Source organism: Cervus canadensis, chromosome 18 (assembly GCF_019320065.1).
Source record: "Cervus canadensis isolate Bull #8, Minnesota chromosome 18, ASM1932006v1, whole genome shotgun sequence".
Taxonomy (NCBI): Eukaryota; Metazoa; Chordata; class Mammalia; order Artiodactyla; family Cervidae; genus Cervus; species Cervus canadensis.
Window position 1 is genome coordinate 25191932 of NC_057403.1, and position 25401 is coordinate 25217332.

Consider the following 25401-nt stretch of genomic DNA (forward strand, 5'->3'; position numbering starts at 1 on the left):
CACAATAAAGGACAGAAATGGTATGGACCTAACAGAAGCAGGAGATATTAAGAAGAGGTGGCAAGAATACACAGAAGAACTATACAAAAAAGATCTTCATGACACAATCAAAATGGTGTGATCACTCACCTAGAGCCAGACACCCTGGAATGTGAAGTCAAGTGGGCCTTAGGAAGCATCATTATGAACAAAGCTATTGGAGGTGATGGAATTTCAGCTGAGCTATTTCAAATCCTAAACAATGATGCTGTTAAAGTGCTGTACTCAATATGCCAGCAAATTTGGAAAACTCAGCAGTGGCCACAGGACTGTAAAAGGTCAGTTTTCACTCCAATCCCAAAGAAAGGCAATGCCAAAGAATACTCAAACTACCACACAATTGCACTCATCTCACATGCTAGCAAAGGAATGCTTAAAATTCTCCAAGCCAGGCTTCAACAGTATGTGAACCATGAACTTCCAGATGTTCAAGCTGGATTTAGAAACGGCAGAAGAACCAGAGGTCAAGTTGCCAACATCCGCTGGATCATCGAAAAAGCAAGTTCCAGAAAAACATCTACTTCTGCTTTATTGACTATGCCAAAGCCTTTGACTGTGTGGATCACAACAAACTGTGGAAAATTCTTTAAGAAATGGGAATACCAGACTACCTTCCCTGCCTCCTGAGAAATCTGTATTCAGGTCAAGAAGCAACAGTTAGAACTGGACATGGAACAGACTGGTTCCAAATCAGGAAAGGAGTATGTCAAGGCTGTATATTGTCACCCTGCTTATTTAACTTATATGCAGAGTACATCATGAGAAATGCTGGGATGGATGAAGCACAAGCTGGAATCAAGATTGCTGGGAGAAGTATCAATAACCTCAGATATGCAGATGACACTACCCTTATGGCAGAAAGTGAAGAACTAAAGAGCCTCTTGATTAAAATGAAAGAGGAGAGTGAAAAGTCAGCTTAAAACTCAACATTCAGAAAACTAAGATCATGGCATCTGGTCCCATCACTTCATGGCAAACAGATGGGGAAACAGTGGGAACAGTGAGAGACTTTCTTTTCTTGGGTTCCAAAATCACCGCAGATGGTGACTGCAATCATGAAATTAAAAGATGTTTGCTCTTTGAAAGAAAAGCTATGACCAACCTAGACAGCATATTAAAAAGCAGAGACAGTACTTTGTCAAGAAGTCTGTCTAGTCAAAGCTATAGTTTTTCCAGTAGTCATGTATAGATGTGAGGATTGGACTATAAAGAAAGCTGGGCACCAAAGAATTGATGCTTTTGAACTGTGGTGTTGGAGAAGACTCTTGAGAATCCCTTGGACTGCAAAATCCAACCAGTCCATCCTGAAGGAAATTAGTCCTGAATATTCATTGGAAGGACTGACGCTGAAACTTGAACTCCAAACTGATGCGAAGAACTAACTCATTTGAAAAGACCCTGATGCTAGGAAAGATTGAAGGCAGGAGAAGGGGACAACAGAGGATGAGATGATTGGATGGCATCACTGACTCAATGGACATGAGTTTGAATAAACTCCAGGAGTTGGTGATGGACAGGGAGGCCTGGTGTGCTGCAGTCCATGGGGTCGCAAAGAGTCGGAACACAACTGAGCAACTGAACTGAAGAGGCACAAGTTCTCCATTCAGTGGGCTACATCCCTTGGAGGTCAGGGGCCAGTGTTTGATCACTTTTCGACAGGAAAGCCTGTCCTTCACTCAAATTCTTTGGTTGTAATTTCCTTTCCTCAAGAGATCTTGGAGGGAGTGTTTGGTACAGGTGGACTTTTGTTTATTTAGTGTTAATATGAGAGGAAGGAAAGAAGACCCACAATTTTGTATAAATGTTGTTTTTAAAAGATTTATTTATGGTTGTGCTGGGTCTTCACTGCTGCATGTGGGTTTTCTCAAGTTGCAGCAAGTGGGGGCTACTCTCTAGTTTTGATATGTGGGCTTCTCTTTCTGTGGAGCACAGATTTTAGGCACGCTGGTTTCAGTATTTGCAGCAGGAGGACTCAGTAGTTGTGGCTTAGTTGCTCCACGGCATGTGGGATCTTCCCAGAACAGGCATGGAACCTGTGTCTCCTGCATTGGCAGGCAGATTCTTTACCACTGAGCCACCAGGGAAGCCTAAACTTTGTTTTTGACTTAAGTTCTTCAACATTTCTGATTCAGTGTTCTCATGTACATCACAGGGATAAAGAGTGAAATAATGGCTGTTTATCAATTTGAATTCAGAAGAATTCTAGCCCTTGCTTTGCCATTTATTAGTTCTTTAATCTTAGTTTTTGGTTTTCTCAAAGTAAAATGGTGACAATAATGTCCACCTAAGTGAAATGCTTGATTCAGTTCCTGGAATTCAGTCCTTTTCCTCTAATGGATAGCTATTTTTAATGAGATATAGTGTGGGGATAAAAATGTAGGTTCTAGATTCAAACCAGGATTTGAATCCCTGCCTTTCAATTTAACATGTAATCTCAAGCCAATGATTTCACTTCTCTAATCCTCAGTTTTATCATGTGCAAAAATGGGGCTCATTATGAGGTTAGAACGAGATCCTGCCTATGCCCATTTTAGCATACTGGGAGCACAGGAGAGGAACTGTAGGCTAGACGAGGGGTCTGGAACCTCAAGAGAGATTGAAGGTACCTTGGGAAAAGGGACAGAGCTCAAGGAGAGGGCGAGCAAGAGCAAAGGAGATGCCAGAGCATGACGATGCTTAGAGGCTCAGTAGAAGCTCTTGGGTGTAAGAATTATCAGAGTCTTCTGGGAGATGACAGATTCTAAGCAAAAGCTTGGAAGCCCAGGCGATCCGAAGCTTGGGAGCTTTGGGAAGAGACCCTGCAGCAGATTGCAGATATCATGGGAGAGGTCTGGGAGTCCAAGATTTCTGGATATTGATTTTGCATCTTTTAACTTTACTGAATTCATTTATCAATTCTAACAGGTTTTTCTGGGGGGTGGTGAACTATATAATGCCTTACCATCTACAAAGAGGCACAGTTTTACTTCTCTTCCAACTTCTCACATTTTTATTACTTTTTCCTGCTTAATTGCTCTGGCTAAGACTCCCAGTACTCTGTTTAATCAAAGTGGTGGGAGTAGGCATCCTTGTCTTGTTCTTGATCTTAACAGGGAAAGCTTTCAGTCTCTCACCACTGAGTACAATGTTAGCTGTAGGTTTCTCATATATATCCTTTATCATGTTGAGCTATGCCTCATCTATACTCACATTGCTTTTATCATAAATAGATATTTGTCAAATGCTTTTCTTTTGCATCTACTGAGATGATCACATTTTTATTTTTCATGATGCTAATGTGGTGTATCACATCAATTGATTTGTGGATGTTGAACCATCCTATTGTTCCTGGAATAAATCTCACTTGATCATGGTGTATACTTTGAATATATTATATTCAGTTTGCTAACACTGTGTTGAGGATTTTTACATATATGACCATCAAGGATACTGACCTGTAATTTTCTTTTCTTGTAGTGTCTTTGTCTGGTTTTGGTATCAAGGCAACATTGGCTTCATAAAATGAGTGTGGAAGTGTTCTCTCTTTTTCTATTTTTGAAGAATTTGGGAAGGATTGGTGTTACTTCCTCTTTAAATGTTTGGTAGAGGAACTAAAGAGCCTATTGATAAAGGTAAAAGAGGAGAGTGAAAAAGCTGGTTTAAACTCAGCACTCAAAAAACTAAGATCATGGCATCTGGTTCCATCACTTCATGGCAATGGGGAAACAATGAAAATAGTGACAGACTTTATTTTCTCAGGCTCCAAAATCACTGCAGACAGTGACTGCAGCCATGGAATTAAAAGACACTTGCTTCTTGGAAGAAAAGTTATAACCAACCTAGACAGCATATTACAAAGCAGAGACATTTTGCTGACAAAGGTCTGTCTAGCCAAAGACATGGTTTTTCTAGTAGTCAAGTATGTATGTGAGCTGCTGCTGCTGCTAAGTCATTTCAGTTGTGTCAGACTCTGTGTGACCCCATAGATGGCAGCCCACCAGGCTCCTCTGTCCCTGGATTCTCCAGGTAAGAATACTCGAGTGGGTTGCCGTTTCCTTTTCCAATGCATGCATGCATGCTAAGTCTCTTCAGTCGTGTCTGATTCTGTGCAACCCTGTGGACAGCAGCCCACCAGGCTCCTCTGTCCATGGGATTCTCTAGGCAAGAATACTGGAGTGGGCTGCCATTTCCTTCTCCAACGTATGTGACAGCTGGACCATAAAGAAGGCTGAGTGCTGAAGAATTGATGCTTTCGAATTGTGGTACTGTAGAAGATCCTTGAGAGTGCCTTGGACTGCAGGATCAAACCAGTCAATCCTAAAGGAAATCAATCCTGAATATTCATTGGAAGGACTGATGCTGAAGCTGAAGCTCCAATCGTTTGGCCACCTGATGCGAAGGGCTGATTCACTGGAAAAGACCCTGATGCTGGGAAAGACTGAGGGCAGGAGGAGAAAGGGGTGACAGAGGATGACAGTTGGATGGCATCATCGACTCGATGAACATGAGTTTGAGCAAAATCCAAGACAGGAAAGCCTGGCATGCTACAGTTCATGGGGTCGCAGAGTTGGACTCGACTGAATGACTTAACAGCAATACATGTATTATATACTATGTATATAGTAACTTGGAGAAGTACCATGCTGACCTATTGCAGGCTTATTTTATTACAGAACTCAAATTATTCTGTCCTGTATTATATTTAATTCTAAAACCTAAGCATGGAGATGGTGAAGAACAGGGAAGTCTGGCGTGCTGCAGTCCATGAGGTCGCAAAGAGTCAAACTATGGAGTGACTAAACAACAACAAAGCATGTATGCGACAATGATGTTAACCATCAGATGGTGAATAGGATAGTGGATTCCCCAACTGCAACAAGTGGTTAGAGAAGTACAGGTTATAAGGGACAATCACACTGACATCACAGATGGTGGGCTGACAATGCATAATTTGTAATTTCCATGAATCATTCTTATCTGACAAATAACAATTCTTCTATGTGACTGAATACCAACTATGCAAAAATACACAATATTTTATCAAAACCAATATGATTTGCTGCTGGCACTTCTTTGACACTGCCAGAAAAAAAAAGTGGAAGGTATTTCAAATGACTAATTTCTGACATTTATCTGGTTGGAAGTGTTTGAAAGTAGGTATCCTGATTTTAAAAATGGTCAGGTAGGTGTGTTGAGGGGGTGGGAGAGAGGTTCCTTTTAGTATTAATATTAGAAAAACAAATGAATTGAGATCACAGATCAGGAAACTTGTTCTTAAAGGTCAAGAGTAAATATTTTAGGCTTACGGGGCATACATTTTCTGTTACAGCTTTAGATAATATGTAAGTGAATGAATATGGCTGTGTTACAATAAAACCTTAGAAAACAGGTGGCTGGCTCACAGGGCAATCATTTGCTAACCTCTAACATTAGCAAGTACCAGACTGGAGACATAAACACCCTACCATGTGTAAAACAGATAGCTTAGTGGAAATCTGCAGTACAGCACAGGGAAACTCAGCTCAGTAATCCGTGATGACCTAGACAGGTGTGACGGTGGGGGGTGAAAGAGAGGTCCAAGAGGGAGGGGATACACGTATACACATAGCGGATTCACTTTGTTGTATAGCAGAACCACAACACTGCAAAGGAATTATCCTCTAATTATAAATAAATAAAAAGTGTTAGATCAATTGCTTCATATTGGATTAAATCATTCAAGATTTAAAGTCAAACAAGAATAGTTAAGTTTTGAATATTCTAGATAAATGATTTTTAATTACATAATTCTTTTGGTAGATTCTGTTTTAGTTGGCGGGTAATATATTTGGATTTTCTATGCTCAATTTCATAAGGAAACTTCATTTAGCTTTTGACTTTTAGGGCCTATTATTCTAATAGACTTGTTATAATTATGTAATCCATACAGTAATGAGCTAGAAAGACTGTTAGAAATCATTTCCTTCTTTAAGTCTTACCTGACTATGTGCCATAGTGCTGCCTTTTAAAAAAGAGTTGTTTTCCTTTGATTTTTTCTTCTTCCATATTTATGGCTAAATCCCCTTTCTTACTAACAATGCTATAATGTAACATTTATAATTTTTCTTGACCAGATTCACCAACGTTTATTTGATGTTAACATTTTTAATAGAAAAATTTTTAAGTTAAAAAACCGTTTCAAGATTACTGTTACATTTCTAAATTATTAAACTATATTTTCAGATGTATTCATTACTTTTCACAGAAAAAACCCAAACTTTAGAGTATCATTTTGTAATAATTTTAGTTGTATTGACTGCTTCCTATAAAGTTTCCAGACTGCTCAGGGGTAAACAACCTGCCTGCCAATGCAAGATACTTGATCCCTGGGTAGAGAAGATCCCCTGGAGAAGGAAAAGGCAACCTGCTCCAGTATTCTTACTTGGGAAATCCCATGGACAGAGAAGCCTGGTGGGCTATAGTTCATGAGGTCGCAAGAGTCAGACACGACTTAGCAACTAAACACACACACACACACCACACCCTTACTGAATAAATACTATGTTTGAGATAGCTTTCCATGTTTCTTATACTCCAATAACAGCACTATAATGTAGGTACTATTATGATCACTTACAAAAGACTCCCACAGGGATAGATATCTTGCACGCAGGCTCTAAAAATCAAATGGCAATCAGGATGGTTTTTTTTCAGATTTGTTAAGTCAACAAGGATTTTCTTTGGCATTAGTTTTTTTCCAATGTAACAAGAACTGACTAGGGCTATAGAGCTTTTATAAACAGAGCATACAAAACAAGGGCATTTCTACATTCTCTGAATTTTTCTCCATTATAAATATTCTGGTAATCCATAAATAGAGAGATGCTAGTAAAGGCCTTCTGAGTTACAAAAACATAAACTGTAAATTTCTGAATTTGAACATTTGGGTCATAACTAAAATATCTGAAACATTATTTACATTCTGAGGGCTTCTCACCAGTATAAATTATTTAATGCCTTAAGAACTGAACCGTATCTAAAAGCTTTCCCATGTTCTTTTCATTCAAAATTTTTCTCAGTGTTATAAATACAGTGACTTACTATACATTCTCTACTGCATATATATGCTTTTCCACAGTCCTTACATTCGTAACATTTCTCTCCAGTATGAATTTTTTGATACACTTTAAGGCCTGAACTAAGCCTAAAGGATTTTCCACATTTGTTACATTCTAAAGGTCTCTCACCACTGTGAAAGTATTCACTGAGGTCGAGTAAGTCATTCATACACACTAAAGGCTTCCCACATGCTTTACATTCATAGGGTTTCTCTCCAGTATGAAATCTACTTTGTATAATTAGTTGATGTCCACTACTCACACTCTTTACATTGATGGGGTTCTCACCAGTGTGATGAGAACATCTGTGATGCATTCTAAGGCTTTCAACATGACTAAAGGCCTTTCAACATTTTTCACACTGATGTGGTTTCTCTAAAGTATGAATTCTCTTATGCCTAACAAGGTTTGAGGGGTGATTAAAGGCCTTCCCACATTCTTTACGTTCATAGGGTTTCTCACCAGTATGAATTATGTGATGCATTCTTAGCCTTCCACCATTAATAAAGGCCTTCCCACATTCTTCACATTTACAGGGTTTCTCACCAGTATGAATTCTCTCACATTGAATAAGTGCTGAAGCATGACTAAAGGCCTGCCCACATTCATGACATTCATAGCGTTTTATACTGATATGCATTTGCTGAAGTGGAATGAGTTGATAGCCATGACTAAATGTCATCCCACATTCCTTACACTCATAGGGCTTCTCCCCAGAATGAATTCGCTCATGTTGAACAAGATGTGAGGCCTGACTAAAGGCCTTTCCACATTCCTTACATTTGTAGGGTTTCTCCCCAGTATGAATTCTATGATGCTCCCTAAGACCTATACTAAGACTAAAGGTCATCCCACATTCATGGCGTTCATAGGGTTTTTCACCACTATGAATTAGCTGATGTTGCAGAAAGTTGGATGAACAACTAAAGGCCTTTCCACACTGCTTACATTCATAGGGTTTCTCACCAGTATGAATTCTCTGATGTATTATAAGGTCTGTGTGTCAACTACAGGCCTTACCACATTTGTCACATTCATAGGGCTTCTCACCAGTATGAATTTTCTGATGCACAGTAAGAGATGAAGGTTTTTAATAAATATGTACATTTTCATAGCTCATGATTTCATATCTTGAATTCAAATCTAAAAGAGAAAAACATTTTATTTTCCTTGACAAAGAACAGTGAATATTCTATACTACATTCTTTTAAATTAAAAATATCACTCAGAGTGAATTACTTTAGATAACTCTAAAATCAGCTATATATTGTGTAATATTAATGACAGTTTCCATAACTCATTTATCATACTTTACTAGAGTGATTTAATATACTCTTCCTTATATCAGTTTCCATCAAAGACTTACAGAGGTGTTACTGGCCGAAACTGTGAAAACAGCAGCATAAAAATGATTGTGATGGAATGTAACAATATGATAAAGGGCAATCAAATTTTTCTGGTGGCTAAGACTCTGGACTCCTAACACAGGAGGCATGGGTTTGATCGTTGGTCAGGGAACTAGATCCCACATGGTACAACTCATACCCAGTGCATCCAAATAAATAAATAAATACATAGTAAAAATAAGCAAATAAAAATAAAAAGCAATGAGTCCACAATGATACAACAGACAATAAATTTTAAAAAATTTTTCACATTAAATAACTCCTCAACTGAATATGTTCTAGTACCACCATCGTGATGAAAACCCTTTCAAGATCATCTCCCTCTCTGAACCTCTATGACTGATATCAACTAAAAATGCTTGACAGAATAAAAAAATCAAGCACTTGAGGTCTGTAAATTAAACAGAAAAGGGTTGTGGAGGGAAGTAAAAACCTTAAAAAATGACCTACACTAGACTGAGTTTCTTGCCACTTTCTCTATCACTCATAGCTTTACACTATAGGTTGGCCTCAAGTATACTGGGGCAAAACTGAGTTACAAAAAACCCCCAACATATTTCCTACTACAAGAATCACAGTAAGGAATACTACCAAAGAGGAAAGTGAGGGAGGAATCCTAGAAAGGAAACACTGAGAGAAGTTCCCTAATTTGTGAAGGAAACACGTACAAATCTTAGCCTAAACATGATTCGTGTATGCATGAAAAGGACACAAACCAGTATAGCTAAGCCCAGAACCAGAGAATTATACTACTGCCCCCAAACAGCAAGACATAACATGTAGCCTAAATTTTATTGCTTCAATTACTTGCTAAAATAAAAATATCAACATGTAAACATTTCAACATAACACAGCACTCACAATGTCAAAAAAACAACTTAAAAATTATTAATTGTAAAAAGAACAAAAAAAAATGTGATCCCCTCTCAAGGTAAAAGATAAACCACAGATGCTGAGACAACACAGAGAAAAAGAAACCACATAAAGGAAAACATTAAAACTATAGAACTGAAATAAGTAACTTCTAAAATGCTGGGGAGAATGGATACATGTATATGTATGGCTCAGTCCCTTTGCTCAGCCTGGGCAAAACTACCACAACGTTGTTGAAACTACCACAACATTGTTAGTTGGCTATACCTCAATACCAAATAAAAAGTTTAAAGTCTGAGGGGAAAAAAATGCTGGAGGGCTTATAGCAGAATGGAAATGATAGAGGAAAAAGCAAACGTCACAGATGTATAAAAGTTATTGTGGTAACATATGTAAAGATGCAAATAGAATCTGAAAAGGAAAGGAGACAGAGTGAGGCAAAAAACTGATTGAAAAAAATGACTACAGGAAGTTATTTACACTGATAGAATCTTTAGGAATGAAAGATGGCAACATGAAAGCTAAATATCTAGGTAAATATATTAAGATCATTTATTCCCCTATTAAGTTATTTCAGATGTATCTGACTGGAAAGCAAAGCTTTTAACAGTCTAGTGGTGTTTTCAATATATGTAAATGTGATAAACATGACAATTATAACATAAAGGGAAAGGTTAAGTATAAACATATTGAAGCTACAAGTTTTTTCATTTTATAAGAAATGCTACAATATTTGAAAAAATAGACTGTGAAAGCTTAGGTATATTTTATACTGTAACCCCTATAACATACACTAAAACAAATATTCAAAGAGAAATAGTCAAAATGCCAAGAGAAAAATGAAAATGAATATTAAAGAAATATTTCAATACTCCAGTACAAAGCAGGAAATGGAAACAGAAGACCTAAAACAAAGGAAGACAGGGCATTAGGAAGAGTGAACTATAAAGATGCAGCCCCTCATTCTCCCCAAGAGATACTGAATCAACAGGATTACATGTACAAAAATATCTTTACTCTAAAAACTAGTTAAGGGGCTCTAGCACGCAGATAAATACATAAACAAAAGAAAAGACAGCCAAGAAGTTTGCTTGTTTAGAGTCTGCTTGCCCGAGTCCGTCTTGCCACCCAGTAAAATGAGGTGTGATGAAGAATATGTGCTGTGCTCAGTCGTTCAGTTGTGTCCTACTTTCTGTGACCCTATGGATGGCATCCCGCCAGGCTCCTCTGTCCTTGGGATTTTCCAGGCAAGAATACTGGAGTGGGTTGCCATTTCCTCCTTCAAGGAATCTTCCCAATCCAGGAATTGAACCTGAGTCTGTTGCATCTCCTGCATTAGCAGCTGGATGCTTTACCAACTGAGCCACCTGGGAAGCCCACCTACTCCTAATTTCTGGCTCCTTCCTCAGGACAGGAAAAAAGTGGAACTTGTGTCCAACATTCTGACTTCTCTGGGGGCTACCCAAGGGACTGGTTTTTGTCTCATCTGGCTTGGTTTGCCAACGGGAATGGTGGCATAGTTTGTACATCACATTGGAGGCCACTGAAAACACAGTTGAGTATTGCAGCATGTTAGGGTAGCAAAGAATATACATTTCCACAGGCAGGCACCAGGAGAAGCAATAGATTAAGGGTTAGAGGAATACAGGAGAAACTAAAAGACCCTCAGAAGAAACAGCAAATTAACATGTCAGAAGCAGCCATTTATACTAAAATAAAAGCATACACACAACCCCAAAGAAGATACATCCCAAGAAAAGGTGGTTGATAGGTTCCAGGGCCCCTGGTTGGGCTTACTGGTGAAGGTAGTAAGGCAGTCTGTAAAGACTGCAAGAAGTGGCTGTTTCCACAAAGCCAAAATCTCAGTGAAAAATCACAAGGGATACAGAGAAACAGGGAAATCAAAGGACCAATACAAAGTGCCAGAAACCAACTCTAAAGAAAAGCAGATATATGAAGTTCCTGAAAAAGAATTTTAAAATTATGGTTTAAAGAATCTTCCCTGGTGCCTCAGTGGTAAAGAATCTGCCTGCCAATGCAAGAGACGCCAGTTCAATCCCTGGGTCAGGAAGTTGCCCTAGAGAAGGAAATGGCAACCCACTCCAGTATTCTTGCCTGGAGAATCCCATGGACAGAGAAGCCTGGCAGGCTACAGTCCACAGGGTCGCAAAGAGTCAGACACAACTAAGCAACTGAGCAACAGAATTTGGGATAGTGTTGCCATCTTAACAGTATTAAGTGTTCTGAATTTTCTGATATGCTATAAGAGCTGAAAGAACAACATAAATCAGAATTAGAAAAACTCAGAAATGAAGTGATAGAGCTCAGGAACATAGTAGAGATAAAAGAAAAAATAATTTCAGAATATTAACCTAGAAAGAAATAAGAAAAACTCCAATATATTAATATTAGGACAAAAATTTTTAATAAAAAATTTCAAATATATAAAAAGTATATGAGAAAATAAACAAATTTATATTTATTTTATCTAGACTTCTAAGTTTCATAAATAAGGTTTTTGAAATAATGTATTAAAATATATAAATATATTAAAAATTTAATCAGACCATGGCTCTTAAATAATCTTATAAAACAATTTTAATTCTTCTTAATAACACCTTAAATTACCTGAACTCCCATAATATACTGACTTCATGTTTTGTTAGTTAACCCTCAATAACTTTATTCCAATCGCCACATACTCCTTAACACACAACTTTCATGTTCACCCTCAGGCCTTTGTATGTATTATTTATTCTTCTTGTAATGGACTTCCTCATATATTCAAACGCTTTGGGCCCTTACCCTCCATGTCTCAGCTCAAATATCACTTCCTCAGAAAAGGGTTCCTGACCATTTTACCTCATTATCTAAATTTGCCTTATCCTTGGCAGTCTCCTTCAAACTATGTTTCACTATGTGATGCTATTTATCTACTTATTTGTTTACATTTATTTTATGTCTTCCCTAATATAATACAAACTCCATTTATTAACCAGATATAGTAATAAATACATTTTTAGTTAATGAAGCCATATTACAAATCTAAGTGCCCCATATTACAAATCTAAGAGGTTCTGGAAAACATTTGAGTCCAAAATACATAATAAAAGATGCATAAGGGGACTTCCCTGCTGGTCCAGTGGCTAAGACTCCATGCTCCCAACACAAGGGACTCAGGTTCAATCCCTGGTCTGGACTCCACATGCCATAACTAAAAGTTCACATGCCTCAACTAAAGATTCCACATACCACAACTAAGACCTGGTGCAGCCAAATAAATAAATAAATAAGAGGTGCATGAAGAAGGACAGTGCCCATCACTGAACTGGGAGGAAAATGTAAGAAGAATAACAAAAGGAGTGGTTAATGAAGTAAAGATAAAATTCACTGGGTAGTTCATGCAGAGCATTTATTTCCACTTTAGAGCAAAGGTATTTTCTCCAACGTGAACGAAGCTTTCCAAGCCAATATTTCAAGTGTGTGTCTCCTTGACAACTGGGCTTTTATTTACATGGATGTGGGCCCATAATTTGACTTGCTCATACTTACCTGTACACCATCTTCTTGTTTCTTCTCCCACAACCATCCATGGCTCTTTTCCTTGCTCCAATAATGAAATTACATCTGGCTTAGAAATGGAATGTCCTGCTTACAAAGAAAAAAATGGCACACGATGTAGAAGAAAGCATCGCTCAGTTAAAAGGTCAAAATAATATTGAATAAGATTTTCTAGAAGAGAAGGTAAAGAAATGAAATACAAGAAATCAGGAGGGGTCAGTTTAAGATATATATGTATATGAATACATACATATAGACTCATATATTCTCTTTTTATTGAACGCATGTATTAATACCTTAGTTGAAAATACAGATCCTGGAACCTTAGTTCACTTCCTGCTTTTGCACCTTCCAGTTGTGTCTGACCTAGGGAAAGTCACTTAAACCCGTTGTGCCTCAGTGCTCACTTATAAAATGGGAATGATAAGGAGGAAAAAACAAGTTGATATATATATGTATATAAAATGCTTAGAGCCTTGCCTAAGCTTATCGATATTGTTGTTTTACAAAGAGTACACAAGAAGACCTATCTGCAGGATATTAAATACATTTAAAATGCAATGTTCATTGATTATAACTTTCAACAGCAAAATAGAATAAATTTCTCCAAAACATAATGCATGTTCTTCAGTTTTCAATGAATTCCATTTATTTAACCCACTGCTATAAAAATTGTAGGGGCTCTTTTAGAGCAAGTAGAGCAATTTAGCACCCCGTGTCTAGCTGATCTCTCCGCAAGAGGATCAGATAACAAAATGGAATATCTATAGAAATTCTGAGCACAAATAAATAGGAAATCTGGATTCTTTGACAATGATATATAACAGATCCCAGAGATTTCTAAACTACACCCTATTCATAAAGGAAGAGAGGCAACTGTAATTAAGAACAGAGGAGGTATGAATGTAACTGAAGGAGAGGGAGGATAAGGATATTTAATGCAGATGTGATTTCCAACCTGACGAAGCTAAAACCACTTCCTTGGTAAAAAAGAACAACAAAGTGTTAACTAGTTTCCTAAAGGCAGCCCTGAAAATTACAGTGGGAAAAAATACATATCTTAAAGAGCAGATTCTAAATTATTTTAAATCACTTGAGGCTGAAAAACATACCCAGTGAGACCAAGTTATCATAGTTCTCCATCATCACATCCTGGTACAAGTTCTTCTGAACAGGGTTGAGACATTCCCACTCCTGCTGGGAGAAGTGTATGGCCACATCCCTGAATGTTGATGTCTGAAACAGCAAACCTATGTATTATTGGGGAGATGAAAGGAATATTTTGAGTACAGGAGAGAAGATAAGGATTGTACTGTAGGAAGAGAGTAATATGGCAAGTACATGGGCTAAAAATCTATAATATATGAAGGGACTGAAGCAGAATATATAGGTATTTTTGAAGAAGCTTGCTGAAATAGACAAAATTTCCTGGCTTGTTCTTAAGTATCTGAACCATTTGACAACAGATAAAATAGTGACACTTGGTTATTAAATAGTGAACATGAGGATAATGCCTGATTGGTATCTGTCACGTAAATTCTCAGTAAACATGAGCTGTCAAGGAAAATTTTTGCTTTTTAAAGAAGCGAAAATTTAATCAGTTATTTTTTAATGCAGTATAAAGTCCCAATTTTAGCAAATACAGTTTATATAAAACAGAATTTCCTCAATTATTAAATGCTTCACTATGTCAGATCTTATAGTTTTAAAAAAAATAAATCCACCTAATTTTTGGCACATGACATTATATTTTATGTATACATCAGATTTAAGTGAACAACACTTAGGAGGCACAGCATTTGTAAGGTCTTCTCCAATCCTATGATTCTGTATTCACTTACTACTTATGATGATACATTTTCTTTTTACTGCCATCTAACGTCTATCACTGAACACTTGGCTTGTGTTGAGTGATTACTTAGGTTACCAATGATCATCTTCTGGTATTTATGCCCTGTTATGCACTCTCCTTCACATGTGTATGAGCTGAATTGAGTGACTTGTTTTTAATAAACACAATATGATTAAAGTGGTGAAATGTTACTTGTGATGGCAGACTGCAGACTAAGACTGTCATGCTGTTTGCCTCTTTTGATGTCTCACTTGCTCAACCAGGGGTGGCCTCCAATCCTCCCATGAGTAACTGGATCTTGGAACCATCTGAGTGAGCTTAGAAGAGGATATACCCAATACTGGCCTTAAGATGACTGCAACTCTACCCAACAACTTAATAGCCTTGCAAGGGACCTAGTGTAAAGAGATCTAGAGCCAAGCTAAGCTATATCCAGATTTTCTGAACCTGTGAAATCATGAGATAAATGTTTACTGCTTTAAGCTACTAAGTTTCAGAGTAATATGTTATGTAACAGTAGATAACTAATAGGTAGAGTTAAAGAATATTGAGGAAGGATGTTGAAATATGTCACCCAAATTTAGTATGTTCCATTCAACAACACAATAGTCTTGATATTTACCTTTCAGGGATTTCCTGCCAAGATCCATGACCTCCAAGTTTGCAAATCTCAATCATGTATATACACTAATTCACATAAACTATGAGATAATACTATTCACTGAGATTTAAGTCATTCAATACCAAATTTCTGTCTTATCTACCTGGAATCTTACATCTGGAAAATTTCAAAGTCTTCTCCTGGGCAGTCAAATACAACCACTGTCTCCATGTCAACCAAAATCCAGACCTGACTCATATAACAAATCTTTAACGGACTTATCTCCTTCACTCCTTCAACACTGCTCTTGGTAGAAGAATGGGCATGTAAGACATGTTGGATAATTTCTTATTAATAACATGAACACTAGTTTTTTGTGGTTTTTTTTGCATTAAGAACACTTCATGTTAAAGTATGAATGGCATTTACAATAAAACATGAAAAGATTTATACGTATCTACAAAAGTTTTTGCTACAATAAATGCTATTTCTTTTAAACAAGACAGAAAGGTAAGGGATGTCATGCTCAATCTATACATTCTCTTTGCAGCATTAGTCTGGAAGACTTTGACCTTTAAATTAGACAATCATAGATGTGAATTTCCTGGTCGTTTCTCTAACAGACACAATTTTTGAGCCATTTCCATTGTATTTTACTCCCCAAACTTGATCCTGGTGATCAAAGAAGGTGTGAACACAAGTCCTCATTCCATCATCCCAAACTTTTACACTTTTGTCAGATCAACTGGAAACCAAGTGTGTGTCACCAGGACAAAATGCAACATTCAGCACCCAGGATGCACACTCAATGTGCCAGCCAAGTTGGCATGTTGTACGTCACATATCTTGGCGGAGCCATCATCCGAAGCAGTTACAAGGATCTGTGAATCCAGGAAAAAGTCAAGGAGCGAATGGGCATATTATGGCCTTCTAGCATATGCAGAAGTTTCCCAGTTGTGATATCAAAAATACTGATGATTCCATTTATGGCTCTACTGGCCAGAAACTTCCCATCAGGACAATACGCAATACTAAGAATGAATTTTCCTCTTGTGTCCAAAGAATACTCCTTTTTCCCACTTTCCACATCAAAAATGCTCACTTTCCCCACATGAATTCCTTGGCTAGATACTGGGAATCGGGAGAAAAGGCCAAAGTCCATGCATCCACAGGTCCTGCATCTACAGACTTTATGTTTGCTCTTTTCCAACTGCCAAAGAATATGAGCATCAAGAGAATGGGTTGCAGCAATGGGTAGGGTGTGGTTGAAGTCCACAGACAACACACTCAGTTGATGGCTCTCCAGATTCCGCTGTAGGTCCAGCTTCTTATCACACCATTTCCAGACCTTCACTTGGTCATCCAGGGATCCTATGACCACTGTGTCAGAGTCTTCTTTGTTTGACCCTCAGGCAACTGACCAGATGGCAACATCATGGGTGTGCTCTTGTCTGAAGAGAACACTGTACTGGTTGGCCATTTCCTTAACCAAGGAGAAAGGGTTAGAGGCCAGACAGCTTACCTCACCGCCCAGCTGCACTGCCCTGCAGCTCATCTGACACCAGCTTTGCGGGACAGCAACACCAACACTAGTTAGTTTAGACTGAAGCACATTGAGAGGATGCTCAGTAATTATGTATCACATTTCACTAGAACAAAAGCTGGGAGGCAGGTTATCTGAGGAACATCTTTGGGTAGTAAGCTTTAGAAAAATTAATGGAAATACTCATATGATCTAAAAAAATACACATATTCCAAGAATGAGAGAAACATCAACTTACACGAGCCATGGTTTTAGACCTGCAAGACTGGATCAGTCCTCAAGGTTCCTCTAACAGAAAAGCAGATGTCCAGAAAGCCAGAGCTGGGAGAAGAGAAGACCTTGAGAGCAGTTTGGTGTTCCCAACAGAACATAAGTTAATAACATTATAATCTTCCACTCCAGGTTCCAAACTATTTACCATCACACATGATTTGGGTAGATTAGGATTCTAGATAAACCTATTTCCTCTGCCAAATCCCAGGGGTCTAGGAGGAACAAAGTCATAGAACAGAGGCATTTCTGCCAGACCCAGATATGTCAGCAGGAAGTTTTCTGGCACTGTATCATTTTGGTAAGGGAGATGCAGACCTACGTACGAGTGGGCAATGCAGTCTTGCTCAGAGCAGATCCTCTTCCTTCTAGTCCCACTTTCTAAGACTACCATCCTAATAAGGACCTCTTTTGTGGCTTTGTAATTATATGAAGTTGGTTAAGACGTTGAAGAGAGAAAGTCAGTGTTCAGGACTTTGAGTCTAGCAAAGCTTACTAGTTAAATATATGACAAACCATCACTGTACTATAAATCAAAGTAGATACCAAATGTGAAGTTGGGAAAATATTTAAGGATATGGGAAATATTCCAGATACACTGTCAACAAAACAATCAGATTGACCAATATATGTATTTCTGAACAATATCTAAATATATCAAGCAACATAGAGAAGCAGAGTCAGAGAAACAGACCACTGAAATTACTAGATAATAAAAGTCTGGAAGGTTATGTGACCATCTAACAGCAGTGCTTATTCTTTAAATCTGATCTTGATTTTTCTTTTTAAAGTTTATTCAATAATTATTTTAACAATTACCACTTTGGCCGTGTGATGTGAAGAGCCTACTCATTGGAAAAGACTTGGATGCTGGGGAAGATTAAGGGCAGAAGAAGAGGGCAAGAGAGGATGAGAGGGTTGGATGGCATCATCGACTCAATGGACATGAGTCTGAGCAAACTATGGGAGATAGTGAAGGAAAGGGAAGCCTGGCATGCTGCAGTTCATGGGGTCACAAAGAGTCGGAAACGACCTAGTGACTAAACAACAAGAAACTTGAAATAAATGTGTATTATTTTTCAAAAAATTGTTAACAGGAAGATGTTGTCCAAAAAGAAGGAGAATTCAAGAAAATTCTTTGTTATCTAAATTTAGATTGTTTTACTGAGCGGCTTATCTTTTGTCTGTTTCTTTGGATCCCAATATCTACATTCACTCTACCATTTTTTCTCAGGTATGATGGAGTTCTGTCTAGACAAAATAGAGAGCAGTCTTTGTGTAATCTCTTGTATGAAATGATGATTTCAGTATAGCTTTATTTCAGGTTTTCTTGACAGAAAGGTTTACCTGGTTTCTAAACTTGTCAACTAAGCCAAGATGTCTCCCAGACAGCTGCTGAATTATGATATCCTACTAGGTTCACTTTGTGCCCAACAAAATTAGAAGGAAACTGTAAAGTACAAAAGTCACAGCAAAAAAAATCCATTTATTATCACTGATATTTCATAGAATCTGTGTGTTTTGCTCAGGTCCTAACTATTGCTACAGACAGACATTCCTGTGAATTCACAAGGTAGGTCACCTTAGTCTCTCATTTCACACCACCTTACTCCTGTTCAGATTTGACCTCGTTTGAGATAATAAGCATTTTAAAGGAGGCAACTATGCCTTTCTAGTGATTGTATTACCCATGTCTTACAACTTCTAGGTCTAGAATATTGTAGGCACTTAATAGCATGTGTACAAGTATGTTCATCAGAGAATAATTTTTGATAGGCAAAAATTAAAAATAACTATCTCTCAGGCAACAGGTTAAAAATATGACAGCTTGCAATATGGTGACCCATTCAGTTCAGTTCAGTTCAGTCGCTCAGTCGTGTCCGACTCTTTGCAACCCCATGAACCATAGCACGCCAGGCCTCCCTGTCCATCACCAACTCCCGGAGTCCACCCAAACCCATGTCCATTGAGTCGGTGATGCCGTCCAACCATCTCATCCTCTGTTGTCCCCTTCTCCTCCTGCCCTCAATCTTTCCCAGGGTCTTTTCAAATGAGTCAGCTCTTCGCATCAGGTGGCCAAAGTACTGGAGTTTCAGCTTCAACATAAGTCCTTTCAATGAACACCCAGGACTGATCTCCTTTAGTATGGACTGGTCCAACCCCCTTGCAGTCCAAGGGACTCTTAAGAGTCTTCTCCAAACCACAGTTCATCTGCATATCTGAGGTTATTGATATTTCTCCCAGCAATCTTGATTCCAGCTTGTGCTTCCTCCAGCCCAGCGTTTCTCATGATGTACTCTGATGTAAGTTAAATACACAGCCTTGACATACTCCTTTTCCTATTTGGAACGAGTCTGTTGTTCCATGTCCAGTTCTAACTGTTGCGTTCTGACCTGCATACAGGTTTCTCAAGAGGCAGGTCAGGTGGTCTGGCATTCCCATCTCTTTCAGAATTTTCCACAGGTTATTGTGATCCACACAGTCAAAGGCTTTGGCATAGTCAATAAAGCAGAAATAGATGTTTTTCTGGAACTCTCTTGCTTTTTCTATGATCCAGCGGATGTTGGCAATTTGATCTCTGGTTCCTCCGCCTTTTCTAAATCCAGCTTGAACATCTGGAAGTTCACAGTTCACATATTGCTAAAGCCTGGCTTGGAGAATTTTAAGCATAACTTTACTAGAGTGTGAGATGAGTGCAATTGTGCGGCAGTTTGAGCACTCTTTGGCATTGCCTTTCTTAAGGTTTCCTTAATAATTAATCCATATGAAATGACGGAAAACAATACTGACTCAGTGAAAACCAAGGCAGGTTTCAAAAGTATGCAGTCAAATGTTCTACCACTGAGCTATACCCACAGTGTACTTAAAAAAAAAAAAAACACAAACAAACAAAAAGTAGATTTGTTGTATACTATCAAAGCTAGGCTGGTATTAATTCAAACTAGGCTGTCGTAAATTTAAGATGCTCACTATAATCCTCAAGATAACCATTAAGAAAACAACTAAAAAATAGAGAAAAAGAATCAAACAGGACACCACAATCAATTAAACACAAAAAGAAGGCAGGAATGGAGGGATCAAGGAACAAAAAAGGCAAGACACACAGAAAACAAATGGCAAAATGGTACAAGTTTCTCCTAATCAGTAAATACTTCAAATTTAAATGGATTAAACTGTTCACTTAAAAGAGACTGGCATAATGGATTAAAAAAAGAAAAAAAGGCATGCATAATGTATAAGATGATATACTGTTGAAATGAAGACACAAGCTATGTTGTTGGACTTTCAGGAATTGAAAACCAACTTTAAGCTGTGAGAGTTAAAAATATCTCAGTGCCTATGTTAACTATAACATCAGCAAAGAAAGGGATAAGAATACCACCTACAAAAGAGGGCTGTTTTGAAGACTAAGTGTTGCAGGAAGGGGGATCCTTTTGCAAGGATTATCCCCTATTTTAAAAAATGAATGCCACATGTAATTTTAAATTTTCTTGGGTATCATTATCTACAACGATGAAGAAGATAATTTTTTAAAATATTTATTTGTATTCAGCAGGTCTTAGTTGCAGCATGTGGGATCTAGTTTCCCAACCAGGGATGTAAAGGGGGTTGGGGGGCTCCTGCACTGGGAGCTAGGAGTCTTAGCCACTGAACTATCAAGGAAGTCCCATATGAAAATGATTTAACATTAGATCATGGCCATTTTTCCTTATCATGACTAACTTTACAAACAGAAATTTTATTATCTACATAATATCGTCTCATGGATGTCATGGGAATTTCTTAATCATTCTCATTATCTTGACCACTAATTTTGTACAAAACTGTCCCAAGATATAATAAATTTTTATTCTAGATAAAAACCCAGGTCTAAATCTTTTGAATTGTGTACACCTTTGAAAAATGGAAATTACAAATATATATAGCGATTATCTATAAAAAATGTGGGGGGTTGTGATTCCCTCTACACCCATAAATTCAATCAAAAGAACTTTGGTTAAGAACTAGACAGCTGAATTCTGGCTCAGTCGCTTAACTTTCAAACACAAGTCATAATTAACCTCACATTTTTCTTGTTTCTTAGCTACAGAAACCTGCAGGGAAATAATCAGAGTCACCACATGTTAGATATTTATTATTTATTACAATACACCCTCTGTGGCCCCATCCGTTGTGAGCTCATACAGAAAACCAAAATTAAATAAGAGGGTGCTCACAGTAGGTTCATGCCTTCACAGCTCAAGAAACGTTGTCATCCTCAAATGTACCAGTGAACCCAGAAACAACTGTCACAGGAAGGAACCCCATTCTTAGAGTCTATCCATTCCTTCCTAGAATCGTGACTCGGGGACAATCCCTAATCTAAAATTCGCATCCTAAAAGCCAGTCTGTACCTTCTTACCAAAAACCTTCATCGAGGGCTTAGTATCTGGTTTCCCACTTGGGAGTGATTTCTCTGTGGCAGTTGTCGGTGCTGACAGGAGCGCAGAGGAAGCAGCAGGGAGCTCAGAACCACGGGTCACTGAGATAGTGACCACTAGGCTACCGCAATTCACGCTCACATAAAGGACATGCACCGTTGATCCCCGTCAGGCAAGGATAACCAAGCACCTCGTCCGGTCTCGAAATGGCACCCACCGCCATGGAACTCCCCCGCGGCCCTTCGCACGGAGCAAGGCCTCTCACAACCACGCACCCGTCCTGACTTTCTCTCAGGACTGCAACCACCCTCCCCGCTGCTCAAGCGCCCACAGGACCGAGGGGGCTGGGGGATTCCCACGACGGCGCTCGGGGCGCCCACGCTTTAAGCGCCTCCCAAAATTCCTCTCTCACCTTCACTCACCGTCTTCCTCGGGCTCGGGCTACCTGTGCACAGTCATTTCTGCGGCGACCCATGCCGGATTCTTCCTTGGAAGGGTGCCACTCGCGCGCAGCGCGCAACAAGGGACACGGAAAAAAATACCTGAGGTTGAAGACACCTCGTCGACTGTGGGAGCTACGGTCTGGCCTAGGATGTCCCAAAGCTAAGCCGCCGCTCCCAGCCCGCCGGGAGAATTCTGAGACCGCCGGACTGCGCGTGCGCACCGCTTATCTCTGCCCGCGGATCTCGGTCCGACCTGAGGCCGAGGCTAAGCTGAGTGGTTCCCAGGGTTAGGAGGAGGCGACCCCCGTGGCGTGGCACCGCACCGGAGAATTCTGAAGAGGCGACTGCAGAGATCATATTTTATGAGGGCTCAGGACTATGTGTGAGGGTCCACCCTGTTGAGTCAGTGATGGGATGCCCAAGGTCATGGAGCGCCTGACAGGTGAGCACCCGAACTTGGGTTCATAATCTACCCATGCTGTACGTTTGTGTATGTATTTGCGTGTGTATGCATGTCGGGGTGTACATATCTTTCCTAAAATTCCAGTTACACCTGAAATGTTACAGATGCTTAGTATATTTCCATCTTATTTTGTTTTTTATCATGTATTTCATTTTTGGCAGCTTCAGGTCTTCTTCATTGCCTCGCACCTTCATTGTTGCCCACGAGGCTTTCTCTAGTTGCTGTGCTTCTGCTTCTCATTGTGGTAGCTTCTCTTGTCGCTGGTGGGTTCTAGGGCACCCTGGCTTCAGCAGTTGTGGTGCAGGGCCTTAGTTTCCCTATGGCATGTGGTATCTTCCCCAACCAGGGATCGAACCCGTGTTTCTGCAGTGGCAGGTGGATTCTCAACCACTGAACCACCAGGGAAGTCCCTGTATTTCCATTTTAGAACTGAAGCTTCTGAGATCAAAACAGATACAAATTACACTATTTAGTGGCAAAGCCATGTTTCCAGGTCTTATTGGATAAAGTGAGACTACCTTTTAGTGTACTCTCATTGTAGACAAGGAGAGAGTGACTTTGGGTCCTTTTTAAGATCACTGACTTCAGGAATTGCTGTCTACAGTAATTCTCTTTTCGGGAAGGGGCATACATCATCATGTCATGTTAAACATCAGGAGAATTAGATCGCATCAAAATCACATTCAGTTAGTTGATTTATTTATTTCTTCCTTGAGAGCCAGATAATCTAAGACTCAGGGGCCCCAGTAATATCTGGAATTGGAAAAAAGTACCCAGGACTAAAAGGGGATATTGGGTAAGTTTCATAACATTTTCTATCTTAAGTGCAAGAGAGGAGATGATATAGAACGAGAGGACAGATATAGAAGCATTAAGTTGATTTGAAGTTATTTTCCCAACACAAGCTTCTACCACGTCTCAAGCATAGAAATTCCTGATACTTCTAAATAATTTTTGAAAACCTGTTATTTTTGAGGAGCCAGAATCAGAAATGTGGAACTGTAGATTTTTAGGCAGTTTGCTGAGGAAAACTCTTTCTCCAGACCTCCAAAAGAGTTCAGTAAGGTTCAAAGGTGCAAGGAAACTCAATTTTCTTGTGAATGTGTCCACATCTATTAGAAATATAGTTTTCTTTGATCAAAAAGTTGGATTGGGGATTTCCCAGGTGGTGGTCGAGTGGTTAAGACTCCTCACTCCTACAGCAGTGGTGGGGTAGGGGGTGGGGGTGAGGGAGAGGGGGTGGGGTGCACGGGTTGGATCCCTGGTCTGGGGAACTAGGATTCTGTATGCAAGCACAGTGCCCCCCTGCCCCCCTGCAAAAAAAAAAAAAAACAGAAAAAGTTGGATTGGATCTTCTGGAAAATTTTAAGTGAGAAGTAAGGTAAACAGTGATTCATGTCAGAAAAAAACAAAGCAAAACTAAGAAACAAAAAATATACTAAATTACACCGGTGTCATTTCCCTGGGTGTGCTGAGTTCTCTAATCTGAAGTGCAGAGCTCATGCTGAGACCTCACATACCATCTCCTTCTGTATGCCTATTACATCTTCTAGAGTTTTGTGTGTGTGTAGTTGCTCAGTCATGTCCGACTCTTTGTGACCCTGTGGACAGTAGCCCACCAGGCTCCTCTGTCCATGGGATTCTCCAGGCAAGAATACTGGACTGGGTTGCCATTTCCTTCTCCAGGGTATCTTCCTGACATTACCAAAAATATGGAAAAACTAAAACATAATTATTTCTGACGAGTTCACCTAAAATCTTCTATTGCATTTATCCCTATTATTAGTTACAAAAATATTATCATCCCAAGTTAATATTTCTTGCTGATAAATTTTGAGACGTATTATGGCTTTACTTTCAGTAATGTACATTCAATGTATTATACTTCATATTGATGACTCTAAAGACATGTCTATATTAATTAAACCAACACATTTAAACATGTTTTCACTCATAAAATAAAAAAAAAAATTAGTCCTGGGTCATGTGATCCTTTCAAACTTTAGGTTAGCTTCTGTTGTATTTAGAAATGTTTGATTTGTAAGTGATTACTTTTCTTTCAGTTCAGTTCAGTCACTCTATTGTGTCCAACTCTTTGCGACCCCGTGGACTGCAGCATGCCAAGCTTTCCTGTCCATCACCAACTCCAGGAGCTTGATCAAACTCACGTCCTTCAAGTCAGTGATGCCATCCAACCATCTCATCCTCTGTCATCCCCTTCTCCTCCTGCCTTCAATCTTTTCCAGCATCAGGGTCTTTTCCAATGAATAAATAGAGCTCATTTACAAGTTAATTTTTGCATAAAGATAGAATCAGATATCTCATAGTTTCATTTTAAAACCCAGTCATGAATCAATTATTTCAATATAAAACTTATTAGCTTATAAATAACAATTGGAATAAATTGAGTTTACTCACATGAGTTTAAAAAGGCCTCTTTTCCCTTTTTTTCTTACAGTTTCAGGTTCTATTAATTGAGCCAAGGCCAGTCTCAGGCAATGTGGGTTGGGTTTGTATTTCAAAACTCTTTTCTGATTAAAAAAATATTCCTTTAATAAGAATAAATGCAGTCTCACACTTAACTACTAAATTGGGGTGGATGTTATTAGCACTATAAGAAATAGCAGGCATAAGAAACAAATTTTCTTAATAGTATAATATAATAATATTAGTATTAAGATTCTTTAATTTGAGGACATGTAACATCTTCACATCAGTAAAACCAGCTAACTTCCATTAATATAGTGGGATAAAATACTACTAGGTGTTTTATAGAGTATCTTGCTTCACAATACTCATATGTAGTAGGTGATATTCTACATTTATCAATGAAAAAACAAGGCATTAAGATGT

At 38.7% G+C, this 25401-nt stretch overlaps 1 long non-coding RNA gene and 1 pseudogene across 4 annotated transcripts; both read right to left on the bottom strand.

The window, feature by feature from the left end:
- Positions 1 to 4585: 4585 nt before the first annotated feature.
- Positions 4586 to 23771, bottom strand: LOC122421480. Of its 4 annotated transcripts, none has more exons than XR_006263490.1 (4): positions 22055 to 23771; positions 14068 to 14205; positions 12947 to 13042; positions 4586 to 8258 (listed from the first exon to the last, which is right to left on the bottom strand). It is a non-coding gene; the product is annotated as an uncharacterized LOC122421480 (long non-coding RNA). The 4 variants fall into 4 exon arrangements; XR_006263491.1 differs by lacking the exon at positions 4586 to 8258 and adding an exon at positions 8267 to 10299; XR_006263489.1 differs by lacking the exon at positions 4586 to 8258 and having other exon boundaries at positions 11909 to 13042; positions 22065 to 23771.
- On the bottom strand, positions 15848 to 16922 carry LOC122421453 (annotated as a pseudogene).
- Positions 23772 to 25401: the final 1630 nt, after the last annotated feature.